The sequence below is a fragment of the Chanodichthys erythropterus genome, chromosome 7, assembly GCF_024489055.1.
Source record: "Chanodichthys erythropterus isolate Z2021 chromosome 7, ASM2448905v1, whole genome shotgun sequence".
NCBI lineage: Eukaryota > Metazoa > Chordata > Actinopteri > Cypriniformes > Xenocyprididae > Chanodichthys > Chanodichthys erythropterus.
In genome coordinates, this window is record NC_090227.1 from 27,420,785 (window position 1) to 27,435,067 (window position 14,283).

General features: G+C 35.6%; 1 protein-coding gene across 6 annotated transcripts in view; it reads left to right on the forward strand.

The window, feature by feature from the left end:
• The window catches only part of elapor2a (endosome-lysosome associated apoptosis and autophagy regulator family member 2a), a 197,039-nt gene that overhangs the window by 85,544 nt on the left and 97,212 nt on the right, over positions 1–14,283 (forward strand). For all 6 annotated transcript variants that reach the window (XR_010895502.1, XR_010895503.1, XR_010895504.1 and 3 more), the window contains 3 exons: positions 4,870–4,890; positions 5,032–5,095; positions 9,063–9,142. The gene's annotated coding sequence lies outside the window, so the exon portion shown is untranslated. The remainder of the gene's footprint in view (positions 1–4,869; positions 4,891–5,031; positions 5,096–9,062; positions 9,143–14,283) is intronic.

A 14,283-nucleotide genomic window follows, 5' to 3' on the forward strand; every position in this document is an offset into this window, starting at 1 on the left:
CAGGTTTGTTTTCACAGGTAAATACAATTTATTATCTGTAAAAATGATGGAAATCACTTCAATGCTGAAGTCCATGAACATTTTTTATTAAGGCAACGTATATATCATAATACAGATATATATCACTATAGTTATGTTTAGCCAATCTGTTATTGCTGTGGAAAGAATCGCACTTTTTCATGGTCTATTGTAAGTACCTTGTTGATGCTTTTACACTTTTAAATGTCCTTTTAATGTTCGTTGGTTGAAGGGTGAGTAGAGTAATGTCATCCTATGTACCCAGTTTTAAATAAAAGAGCGAGCCTTTCACTGATTGTTTACATCTTAACGGAAGTTACACCCATAATTCGTGCAAAGCATCATGGGGCATAGGAATAAGGTGGATAGTAATGCTAAAAACTAGTGCTATAGCAACTAGCTAAAAGCTAGTGATAAAGGGTAAAGGGTTTGCTCAAATCCCAACCAGTATCACTAATTGTGATGCTTGCTTTGGCAAATTACAATTTGGAGTGTAAATAGTCCTGCTTTGTCCGCGTGCTGCACACAGCCTACGGCATAGGTTCACTGCTTCATGAAGCTTCAAAGCTTTACGAATCTTTTGTTTCAAATCAGTGGTTCAGAGCACGTATCCAACTGGCTAAGTCACACCCTCCAGTGGTGAACCACTGAAATTTCTAAACACTTATGACGTAACGAAGCCTCGTTTACTGAAATCACGTGACATTGGCAGTTTGATACGTGCTCCGAACCACTGATTCAAAACAAAAGATTCGTAAAGCTTTGAAGCTTCATGAATCTGTGTTTTGAAATCGCCCATCACTAGATATTGTTGAATAAAGTCTTCATTTTGTTCTTTGGCACACAAAAAGTATTCTCGTCGCTTGATAACATTAAGGTTGAACCACTGTAGTCACATGAACTGTTTTGAATATGTCTTTAGTAGCTTTCTGGACATTGAAAGTCTTGCTAGCAATGCAGGCCTCACCGAGCCATTGTATTTCATCAAAAATATCTTAATTTGTGTTCTGAAGATGAACAAAGGCCTTGCGTGTGTGGAACGACATGAGGGTGAGTAATTAATGACAGAATTTTCATTATGGGTGAACTAACCCTTTAAACATTCGTTTTGGATTGATCTATTTTTAGAGTTTACACCGAAAAAAATGCTGTTTTATAAGAGAAGTCACAGACAACTGGTTTTATTCACTTTACGACACTTCTCATTCATTTCTATGGTATCCGCAAACAGTGACTGACTGTCGCACAACTCTGAACGAAATTCAATGACATCAAGACTGTAACGTGATTGGTTATCAGGGCACACGTGATCCACGCGTGATCCAAATTAGGTAAATGTATAGCGTTACGTGGCATGATTTTACAAGCTGTTTTATTGATGTCTTTTCGTGGCTGAAAAAAGAATACATGATGATACATTTCAGTATGTTGTACTGTAGCTTTCAACATACCTTCTGTTCTGATGTTTAGTCATCATGTACAGTGGCGGAGCCAGGATTCTTTTCATATGGGTGGCCAGGCAGGGGCCAGCAACCAGTCTGGGGTGGCACAGAAATTGTCATTATTTCAACATAAAATATATAGTTTGACTATAAAGTACTAGATTGTTTTAGTTCCTTCAGCACAACTGAATACAATTAATTGTACTTAATTGTAATTGAGATAGTAGTGATATATCAAGTGATATTAAGTGAATTTGAGATTTTTTTTTTTTTGTATTATTCCTCACCTCTGTGCATATTAACAGAAAAAAAGCTCAAATTGCAGCTAAAGTTCAACTTGCTCAGTCAGCTAGGTTCTGGTTCTCAACACCCCCAAAAGCTTGCTCTCCATCATTCCATCCTCATGTATGAGACATGCAGATAAGTACATAAATCAACCATAAATTAATTTTATATAATCAATGAACACTTCAACAATTCTTAGATAAGGGCAGAAGTCAACAGGACAGGAATGCCAGAATGTAAAATTAGTTATTTTATGTATTTAAATATAATTCATATCCATTTTTGTACTTTAAAAATTAATGAAAAATTGGCACCTATTTTCTAGTACAAATGCACACTCCTCACATTTATTTGTGCATAAAATTAAAGATAAAAATAAATACATATCAGCTTGTACCTTATATTGTGATCTCACATAGCAGAATATTTCAGACCAGAGAGACATGTTCTTAAATGTGACGCATATATAACAAATACATACATGCACAGTTTTTAGGCAGCTTTAATCGCATTTTTGGTAATTCTATGACTTAATTTAGAACAGAACTACGACGCGAATTCTCGTAGTTTCTTTTGCGCTTTATTTACTTATTTAAGTGATATACGCGCGCCGCCGCATTTGCGCGTGCAAACAATTCAAGAGTGCGCGTCGCGAGCACAGTATAACGGCTGATAGGACATGAAAATTACTGACTACAGTCTCGATTTTACTCCAGTTCGGACGCGTACATGGACAGCACTGACGTGACTACTTGTATTTATAGCCTGACAACCATAAACATCTCATCTGACTGCAGTTCACGCGTCACCTGTACCTTTCCGCCGCTCGTTTGACTTGCGCCTGGCGCTGAGGCGAAGTTATAGTGCTCTTCTGAAAAGTCTCCCGTTTGTTGTGAACATAAAGAGTCTGTTCTGCGTCTAAATGAACACAATTCTAGTAAAAAAAAAAAGGTAACTTACAAAAGCAGCACTAGTCGTGAGCAGGGTGGCCAAGCTTAGGCCAACAAGGCCACCCCTTAGCTCCACCCGTGTTTGTCTTGCTATAACTAACGTTAGTAAGTTAGTTGTCATCAAGGAGCGCCAAAACGGTATTTATTCTTTACATTTCTTGATTTAAAAATGACACTGTTTGAAAGCTGAGACTGTTTCATATTTCAAAAGTAACACTGCACAAAGCTTGTTGCTATTGTTGGAAGGGGGGCATGCTAATGTTTAGTTAAGTTCCATTCACGCATTAATTCTTTAGTTAACAAGGAAAAACTCTAGAGAGGAGCATTTGTGGTAAATGTATGTACTATATTATAGATTAATTATATTGACCTGTTATATATATGTTTGCACAAATATATCTGTCATTAAAACAAATGTTTACAACAGCGACAATTTAAAAATTTCAATAAAGAATTGGAGTAAAACATATAGAAGGTTGATATAGAAACTGCCTTCTGTGCAAATTTTAATGTTTGTATAGGCTACAACTTTGAGTGCTAATTATTCAATCATATATATAATATATTTACAGTACATTAATACAAATTTTGAAACATAACAATTCAATTTAGTGTGGGCTCAGTTAATTTTAGCCTTTAATATTAGAGTAACGTAGGCCTAAGTGAGATGGTTCTCTGAAATAGTTTATAGCAATGGTGAAAGAGATTTTTTTTTTCCTCAAGAAATATTGACATACTCAATGTTTTCAAATTAAATATTTCCAAATTAATCTATATGAATCAAGTTGTGAAATCTGTCTCAAAAGTGCAAGTGTTCCTCACAGCTGTTTTAAAACAATCTGTATTATATAAAGTGCTATATAAAAAAAAGGTGACTTGAATTGACATTTTCTTTATAAATTTTAAAATTCCAGTTCAATATGTTGGTTGTTTTGATGACACACATAGTATGGAATGCACTCAGGTTATATTGCTGAATCCTTTTGTTGGATGCCATAGCAGAGGGACACAATTAAATATTAAAAGTGCTTCTCTAACAGCTGTAAGGCCACTGATCCATAAACACGACACTGAGGTGTAGCCGGGAAAAACTCCAAACGCAGCAAATCCAGAGAGCCGTGCTTGGGGACGAGTCCTGCAAGACAGAGTGACCTACACAACGTGTTTTATTAAGAGTTTTGCATGATCTGATAGCATGCTGCATTTCCTGAGATACAAAATGGAGTTGAGTGAGTTCGCTATTAATCGCGTTCTATGGATTAAGATGTTCAGAGAAACCGGAGAGAGCAGGGAGATAAAGTGTATGTCAGGATGTTGTGACTCAGCGGGGAAAGTGGCCCTGCAGTGGCGGCTTAGAGAAGCGCTGTCAGGAGCCATAGACTGAAGCTGATAAAACACATCATTTATTTAGACACGCACACACAAAATAGATCAATCTTCTGAAACAATCAGCAGAAGACTACAAAAAAACACAAAGTAGTTAGTTTCGTTTTGGGCTACATGCCCAAACTTTTCCAGTCAAACTGTGATCCCTCCTGCCATGCCGTCGCTGTCAGTAATTACTATCATTAGAAAGTCTTCATTCCAGTCTAGGAGAGATGTGTGTTACGCTATGTTTAACATTTCAGTCGTTTCAGATGTTGTCTGCTTCAGTCACTCAACATGCGCTGAAAGGGAATTTTAAGGCAGATTCTGAATCCCCTGTTCATTGCTACCCCAAAACTGAACCATGTGCTGAATATACAAGGGGCTTTTCCAGTAAATAAGCTAACCTACTGGGTGAATCTAAGGAAAACATGTCCAGGTCTCATTTCATGAAAAAAAAAAAAAAAATGTATAAAGAAAATGAAGCCTGTTTTTAGTATTTAGTTTGTTTTTGCTTTGTGACATTTGACCTATTTCCAAATTCTCATTACTTGTAACGTGCTTCTGTGTTTTACCTTTTAATCTATTTTAGTTTTTTTTTTTTTTTGTCATTATTCTCAATGTTGATTCTCATTTGCATTAGTATTTTTGTACAATAATTGTTTAAGATATATTTTTTAATCTGCATAAATGCAACGAAACACTATGGATTAGAAACACTTTAATTGTTTTTTAAACTTTAATACAATAATAAAATATTTATTTATTTATTAAACACATTATACATGTTTCTGTTTTGTGTTTCACAGAAGAAAGAAGATCAGTTGAGGGTGAGTAAATAATCCCAGAATTTTCAGATTTGTATGAACTGCTCCTTTAATGGTACTAAAAATAAGATTCAGTTTCTTTTTACAAAAAAATATGCACTGCTTTTCTTCTTTTAAAAAAGTGATATTTATATTTCTTCATAGGAAAATGACATGAGCCACATTTGCAACTCAACGCAATGTATCGGAGCAAGTTTTCTTTGATCATGTGAGTATATTTCCAGTATATAATTCTAGGACATGATGTTGTATCCATACACTTCCATGAGTTGACCATGAAAATCAGCTGTCAGTGTGCCGTTTACATGCAGAAACTGTGTTACATTGCATATATCAGTGTTTGCATTTCCATTCTTTCAGCCTTCTTGAAATTCAATTCACGGTAACACTTCAGTATAGGGAACACATATTTACTTTTAACTATGACTTTTTCCTTTAATTTACTGCTTATTAATAGTTAGTAAGTTTGTTGTTAAGTTTAGGTATTGGATAGGATTAAGAATGTAGAATAAGGTCATGCAGAATAAGGCATTAATATGCGCTTAATAAGTATTAATAAACAGACAATATTCTAGTAATATGCATGCTAATAAGCAACTAGTTAAAAGACCCTAAAATAAAGTGTTACCCAATTCACATTTATTTGTATAGCGCTTTTTACAATACATATCGTTTCAAAGCAGCTTTACAGAAAATGCATGTGTCTACAATTTAGAGTGATCTGTTATCAGAAGTGACTGATGTATTTGATATGACTTTTTTTTCCTAACTTTTTTTGTTACTGCACCAGAAAGGTAACCTTGATCTATTTTAATCTCCTTGAAGTTGTTTGAAACTCACAACCATGAATTCAAAAACAGATATTTTAAATAATGTACTAGTAACTCTTTTCAATTACAGCTAGTAAGCGAGTTGAATTTGAGAGCTGAATCAGTCTGTTTCATGAATGAATCATTCAGATCAGTTTTCTGAACTGATTTATTAAAAAGATTGGATTTAAAAGAATGAAGGGGCAAGAACACAAGTCACATGGACCACTTTTATGATACTATTATGGTATTTTTTGTCAATTTAGAGCTTGATAGCTTGACACTTTCATTATATTCAAAAGAGTGGCCAGGATATTCTTCAAGTTGACATATTTTGTGTTTTACGTAAGAAAGAAAGTCATACCGGTTTGGAACAACATGAGGGTGAGTGAATTATGACAGAATTGACATGTTTGGGTGAACTCTCCTTTTAGAGTGTACCTATTCTGTCCTGGAGGAAGAATGAAATGTTCTCAAACGAAAGGTTGTTATTTTCGTTGTTGTATTGCCCTTGTATCTTTTTTTTTCTTTTTTTTTCAGCAAAATAATCTGTGGCTGAATTTAAGCCTAAACCTAATCGACATAATTGACACCCCCTACTGTTGGGCTGCACTAGGAAAAAACATTCAGCACTTGAATATTTTTTATCATAATAATGTGTTAGCATCAGGTTTTTGACTCAGTTTGCTTTGTAAATGGGAGATTGTAGAGCTCTGTAGAGTGTAGAAGTGTTCTGCAGCAACGCTGCTCCTCCAAAACAGAAAAGAAAAAAAAAAAAACTACAAAGCTGTTCTTTTTGCTCAGAAATGGATTCACTTGGCAGCGAGTGGGACTGCCAGACTGCTGAAATCTCTGCATATCACTATCACTTTCTCTCTGCATGCACACAGACAGACACACTCAAACATCTCTTTATTGATTTGATGCATGACTTATGCAACAGAATTGTTGTTTTGAAGAGTCTGAAGAGGCTATAGCCTACTTTGTAAAATCACTTTCAGCGGGAGCGCCACACTCTGGCACACACTCACACTGCATTTTGACATGCTCATTCTTCTCATTATGATCTAACGCTACTCTTTTACTCTTTCACAATGATGTCTTTCAATGCAAATGTCATATTTTAGCATGCAGAGAAGAGGGAAACACTTTTGAATTGTGTGTTTGCATGCATACTTGCAGTATATATACCTGTGCTGCATATGTAAGAATATTACAGCGCAGTGATGGCATCTTTAGTTTTCAGCTCCATACTCTTTCCATATTAATGAATATGAAGGCAAGGCTTTTGAAAGCTTGATGGGGCCTTGGAGTCTCTTACTAAAGCAGAATTTCTAACAGAGCTCTGCACCCATGGGCTTCGTCGCAGGGAAAAACGCAGTCTAACAAAGGTAGACTTCCTAAGCGGAGAGAGAACACATGCGTAGGAGGAAGAAAAATATAAGCACTCAGGATGCTTTAACGCTTATGGAGATAAACAGCTTCTGCATCACTGAACTCACAAATACTTCAGCTGTGTTCACAGTGGTTTACATGGCTGCCATTTTTTGGCTTGGACTTGTAATGTAATTGTTTTGGGTTGTTCGAAAATGTATGTTTTTGGTGACATGGTCTAAAATGTGATCGCCCGTAAGCAAAAAATCCATAGCTACTTTGTTTACTTTATGTCATCATCTGGAAGTGATATTTAATGCATTTATAATAGAGTAAGATCTCAGTCTCATTTAACGCTCATCTAACTGACAGATAGCCAGCATATGTGCAAGTCTAGTTATGGCGTACTGGACTAACTTCTTTACATATGCTGAGAGGACCAAACCGTTGAAAGGCTAATTATTACTATACAGCACTTTACCACATCATATTCAGTAAATATAGCACTGTCCAATCTTATACAAGGCCTTCCTGCATCTTACTAATTTAAACTCTCACACATGCACACACGTGTACAAAACAGCCTGATGCACAAACATGCATGCCGATAGAGAGAAGCACTCTTGTGCACACATGCATAAAATCACGCAAATCCCAGCAGACATTTTGAATAACAACTTTGACGCATGCTAATTAGCAAACGCTATTGTATGCACATGAACATGTGCAGTTTTATTATATGCTGTAAATTCCTTGCACATATACATGGTTATAGAACATATGCATTATTATCTTTATACACAATACACGCTTCAGGCATTTCAACAGGGTGGTCTGGCGTATTCAAGGCCAGCTCCTCCAGTCCAATAACAATGATTTGTTTAGCACACCCACAATAACACATCCTCGACTGATTTTCAGTCGTCACAAAAACATGTTGCAATGGTGGAAAGTCTTGGTCACAGTGAAAAATAGAGGCCTAATAAATATATGTAATTGTTTTGGGGATATATATATATATATATATATATATATATATATATATATATATATATATATATATACCCCAAAATTTATTCAGACACCTTGAACATTTCATTCATTATTACTGTTTATTCACTATAGTTTAAAAAATGGTAAGAAAATATGACAAGATCTCAAAGTTAAACTGTGTCAGAAAAAAATAATCTTAATTATGTCAGATAAAACTTTAGCAAAACATGGTCATGTCAAAGTGTCTGAACAAATTTGGGACCAAAAATTATATCAGTTTTACTGGTAGTCCACTGTATGAAGAATTTTTGGGTATAATATGTCACAGTTTACTTTATTTTGCTATCCTCACTACATAGTGTCTGAAAAATTTTCATATATATATATATATATATATATATATATATATATATGAAAAAAAGAATATTAAATATAAAAAAAGAATAAAAAAAAGAATATTAAAGATAGATAGACCCAAAAAAAAAAAAAAAAAAAATATATATATATATATATATATATATATATATATATATATATATATATTTTTTTTTTTTTTTTTTTTTTTTTTGGGTCTATCTATCTTTAATATTCTTTTTTTTTTTCTATTTTTCTAGAAATGTATTTACAAAATACGTGTGCATTAAATGGGTGCATCATTACATTTATAGACCTTTAATGACAGTCTCCAGTGCAACCCTGGACGACACAGACATTCTTTGCTTTTATCAGTGGTTGAGTTGAAGTGAAAGTGAAGTCCCTTCACATATGTGTACTCTATTCTGTAGTGTTCTCTAGGTTAACTAATTCTTATTCCAAACGAGTAAAAGCCACACCTGTGTTGCGTGCTGAATATCAGATCATCATTAAGCTTTACAACCTCACATCTCACTATAACATTCATTGCTCAAACCTAACGCAACAGAGATATTAAAATTCAGCGCAGACCCCCGACGCAATAAATTATGAATCATCCTCGTCTTTTCTCTGGTTATCTTACAGATCCAGGTGAAGTCTAAAGCACAGCTGCTACACCGTTGCTGAAGCTAACTGCAAGGATCCAAAAAAGAGACTAATTGGAAGTGAGTCTATTATTTGATGTTTATTATCCAAAGTGACTTACAGGTAAAGGGGTGGTGACAGTCCTCCTGATGATATCAGAAATTATGTGTCTTGATCAAGGGCACAATGATTCATGTTCAAACCTGTAACCTTTCAGTCACCAGAAGCAACAAACCCCTTAAGTTAAGAATGAAAGGGTTTTAATTGGGATCTTTAACCACAAGACAATGCTAGCACTTCTTTCAGATTTCCTAAAAAACCACATATAAATAAATATTTTTTACAAATATAAAAGCAAGACTCAGAGGTCCTACAAAACTTCTGGACTTTTTGTTCAGGAGTATCTCCATCAGTTTCAACCTGTAATCTGCCATGCTTTGGAACACTGAAGTGTTTGCTTGATCAATTCATGGCATGGCATTTCATTTAATTCATGCCATTTTATGTGTAAGTTTAAACAGATATATACCTATAAAAACATTTTACCCAGTGAGTTTTGATTCACTTTGGAGTGCAAATAGGTTAAAGACTTTTACGCGTGGCATTTGTGTGAACTAAGACACATCACCAACAGACATGATTTGTGATGCAAAGTTTTCTCTTGCAATCCTGGTGTTAGGAAGTGTCATTTTAAGCATTTTAAACTCCATATGTAAGTTTGAAATGTGCAAATATAATTTTGCCCACATTTTTATGCATTAACATATGATCATAAATGACTGATGTCACATCATACCTGATTTATGAAGCCCAACTCTGCACTTTGGCTTATCTACAGCATCATTTCTTATTTTTTTGTATTCATTCCCATTCCATCTCTTCTGTATTATAAAACAGCAGCAAAGCTCATTTAAAATTCAGTGCGAAAAAAAAATGCGTTACCTCTGTTAAATATTCCTTTTGTTGGCAGTCTTGCATGTTTCCTCTTCTTTGCCGTATTTCAAACTGTTCCTTAACTCCGTTAGTGTGGGTCCGCACGCGGGAAGCGCAGCAGAGAGGCTGACAACACTGCCCTCACTCATCAGAGAGTGAGCGAGCAAGCCAGTGAGAGATAGAGAGAGAGAGGGAGAGAAAGCAAGAGGGAGGGAGAGAGAGAGAAATAGTGCCGTTGCTGTAGTAGAAAACACACACGTCTGGCGTTCGGGATGCTGCCTTGCCTCAGGATGCTTCTGTCTCCTAGCAACAACAATCGATCTGGAGAGGATGCATTTTTTATTGGCCAAAGAGAGAAAACTCACCTTTAAACAATTAATAGGAGTTGCACGCTCAAACGGATAAAGATCAGCTACCTAGATAATGCATTTGGGAGGGTGGGAGGTAAAGAAAGAGAGAGAGAGAGAGTTCAACAAACATTACCTACAGGAGCACATGGTCAGGGTCTCAGGTGTGCTATGATTCTGTCCGCAGTCACATCAGTCATAATTGGGCATTAGTTATATTAATGCATAGATCAACACTATGAATTGCATATAAACACTTTACATATCTGCAATTTTTCAAATCTATTAAAACCCATGTTTAAATGCAACAAAACACTGAACGGTTATGAGTGGGAGTGTCAGCGGCTCTGTGTGAAATGAGCTCAGCCCACCGACAGCAGTGCGCAGTGATGTTAGATATGCAGCCAGATCATTTTCATTCTGCATACAAACACATCTCCGAGAGTATAATTATGTGCAGAGAGACCATGGTCATTTCAATTTAAGGTAATTGTTTCGATAACCAATTTAACATCTGCAATCTGTCATCCTTATTGTGTGTGGCTACACTCCTGTCTCATTATGCTGACCCTATTGAGACGTCCGGACACTTGTGAACACTTGAGCATGTTGTGCTTTACAGTGGTAGTTGTGCAGTTAGATTCCTGTCCTTCAATACTAATCCATTCTGTCTCAGACGTGATGTCAAAGAGGTCTGTCGGGTGTCATTAAAATGCAAGTATTTAAGCCTGTGGTTCCCCTCGAATGGGCTGCAATTGGACGGGGCAAAGGCGCATGCATGGCTGCACTTGTGTGTGTGGCACTCTGCTTTGCCCACACTTTGTCCAAACAAAATGTTCGTTTGAGGTGGAAAAATGTAATAATTGATTCACTCTTAGTTATTTATGCCTTTTTTAATCTGTGAAGTGTTGAGTGGAATTCAGAAATGTGGATGTTTAATTTTTGTGTTGTAAGAAACCATGTACTGATTGTGTATATGTGTGTGTGTGAGTGATAAACTAGTTGGCATGCATGGTGTGGTGTTTAGCTAATGTTACAAGCACTGATGTGAGCTATTAATGCACACTGATCACACAAAAAACACATTTACCTAGCTAAATGCGGACACACGACAGACTTCTAAATAAATGAAAGATGAAATATATTACTGTTTTTAATTAAATAATTGTAAGTAACATAATTTATATTGGTAACACTTTAGTTTAGGGTCCAATTCTCACTATTAACTAGTTGCTTATTAGCATGCATATTAATAGGAAATTGGCTGTTTAATAGTACTTATAAAGCACATATTAATGCCTTATTCTGCATGACCATATTACCCCAAGTTTTACTCACACTCAAGCCATACTAGGTGTATATGACTTTCTTCTTTCTGATGAACACACAGTTATATTGATAAATATTTTGATGTATCCAAGCTTTATAATGGCAGATAACGGGACAAACTAGTATGAAGCTTAAAGGGTTTGTTTACCTAAAAATGAAAATAATGTCATTTATTACTCACCCTTATGTCGTTCTACACCTGTAAGACCTTTGTTCATCTACGGAACACAAATTAAGATATTTTTGATGAAATCCGATGGCTCAGTGAGGCCTCTATTGCCACCAAGTTAATTAACACTTTTAGTGCCCAGAAAGCTACTAAATACATATTTAAATCAGTTCATGTGACTACAGTGGTTCAACCTTTATGTTATGAAGTGACAAGAATACTTTTTGTGCACCAAAAAAACAAAACAACGACTTTTCAACAATATCTAGTGATGGCCAATCTTTTGTTTCGAATCAGTGATTCAGAGCACCAAAGTCACTTGATTTCATCAGTTTGGCAGTTTGACACACAATCCAAACAGCTGATCCGAAAACAAAAGATTCGAAGCAATGTTTTGAAATCGGCCATCACTTATTTTGTTTTTTTTTGGCGTACAAAAAGTATTTTCGTTGCTTTATAATATTAAGGTTGAACCATTGTACTCACATGAACTGTTTTAAATATGTTTTTAGTACCTTATGGGCACTGAAAGTGTAACTTGCTGGCAATAGAGGCTTCACTGAGCCATCGGTTTCATCAAAAATATCTTAATTTGTGTTCCGAAGATGAACTAAGGTCTTACAGGCGTAGAAAAAGCCTGTAAGAGTGTGAGTAATTAATGACATAATTTTCATTTTTGGGTGAACTAACCCTTTAAGTAAGTGCATCCATCCATCATAAACATACTCCACATGCGTCCGGGGGTTAAATAAAGGCCTTCTGAAGCAGTGATGCATTTGTGTAAGAAAAATATCTATATTTAACACGTTATAAAGTAAAATATCTAGCTTCCGCCAGACCACCTTCCATATTCACCTTAAGAAAAAAGCGGAATTGACGTCACACATGTTAAGCTTTTTTCATAAGTTGAATATGAAAGGCGTAGGATGTAGCATATGCGGTTTGAACTGCGAGACGCATTACACTTTCTTTTGTAAGTTTTTCTTACACAAATGCATCGCTTCACTTCAGAAGGCCTTTATTAACCCAACGTAGCCGTGTGGAGTACGTTTATAATGGATGGATGCACTTTCTTGAGTTTCATACTCGTTGTTTCCGTTCACTCCATTATAAAGCTTGGATGCGTCAGGATATTTATTAATATAACTCCGATTGTGTTCATCAGAAAGAAGAAAGTCATATACACCTAGGATGGCTTGAGGGTGAATAAATCTTGGGGTAATTTTTATTTTAAAGTGAACTAATCCTTTAATCCTACCTAATAACTAAACTTAACAATTACCTTACTAACTATTAATAAGCAGTAATTAGGAGTTTATTAAGGCAAAAGTCATAGTTAATAATTTGTTAATAATGAGAATTAGACCCTAATCTAAAGTGTCACTGTTTGTTTTTGTGAATTGTGGGGACTTTCCATAGACTTCAATGCATTTTACACTGAACAAACTGTACATTCTATCCCCCTACCCTGCCCCTACCCCTAAACCTAACCCTCACAGGAAACTGTGCAAACTTTTACTTTTTCACAAAAACTCATTCTATATGATTTATAAACCCATTTACATTGTGGGGACCGCTGGCTGGTCCCCACGATGTAGGTGAACTCAGGTTTATATTACATCATGGGGACATTTGGTCCCCACAATGTAATATAAACAAAAGCACACACACACACACACACACACACACACACACACACACACACACACACACACACACACACACACACACACACACACACACACACACACACACACACACACACACACACACACACACACACACACACACACACAAGATCAGCTGTATTAGACAGTCCATGTGAGCTTTAAATGAGTATATCTTTATGTGAAGGTGTTTTTATTTTGATATATATATATATATATATATATATATATATATATATATATATACATTTAGTGACTATTTATGTCTTTATATGTATTCTTAAATTATATTTTACATTAGAGTTAATATTATGCAATTTTTACATTATAAAAAAGAGGAAAGGTAGGGTCCAATCTTGAAACAATGTTTATGCCATTTTAATGGTGACCTCCAATAGTGTATTTTTTTTAGATGAGTAATGTGCATCAAGGGAAAGGGAATAGGCAGCATTTATTAATACCACGCCGGGTATGCCACTAAACAAATAAGACTTGAGAGGAATTATTTGAGCAAGGACCCTCCGGGGTATGCTGTTAGTCCCCCCTCCATTTCCCTCCCTTTCTTTCTATCCTTCTTTCTCACTTTCTCTCTCTCTTCTTCTCTTGTTCTCTTGTTCTGTCCTCTAAAAGTGACAGATAATCTAACAGGCCGTTTACAGCTACATATGAGATTTACAAATGTGCCAATGATATTGCATGGGGATACATGTTGTTGGGAATGAGTAGTGACTTCCAGATGGAAGACTTTTATTAGTCGCCTACCGATGTGAATTATG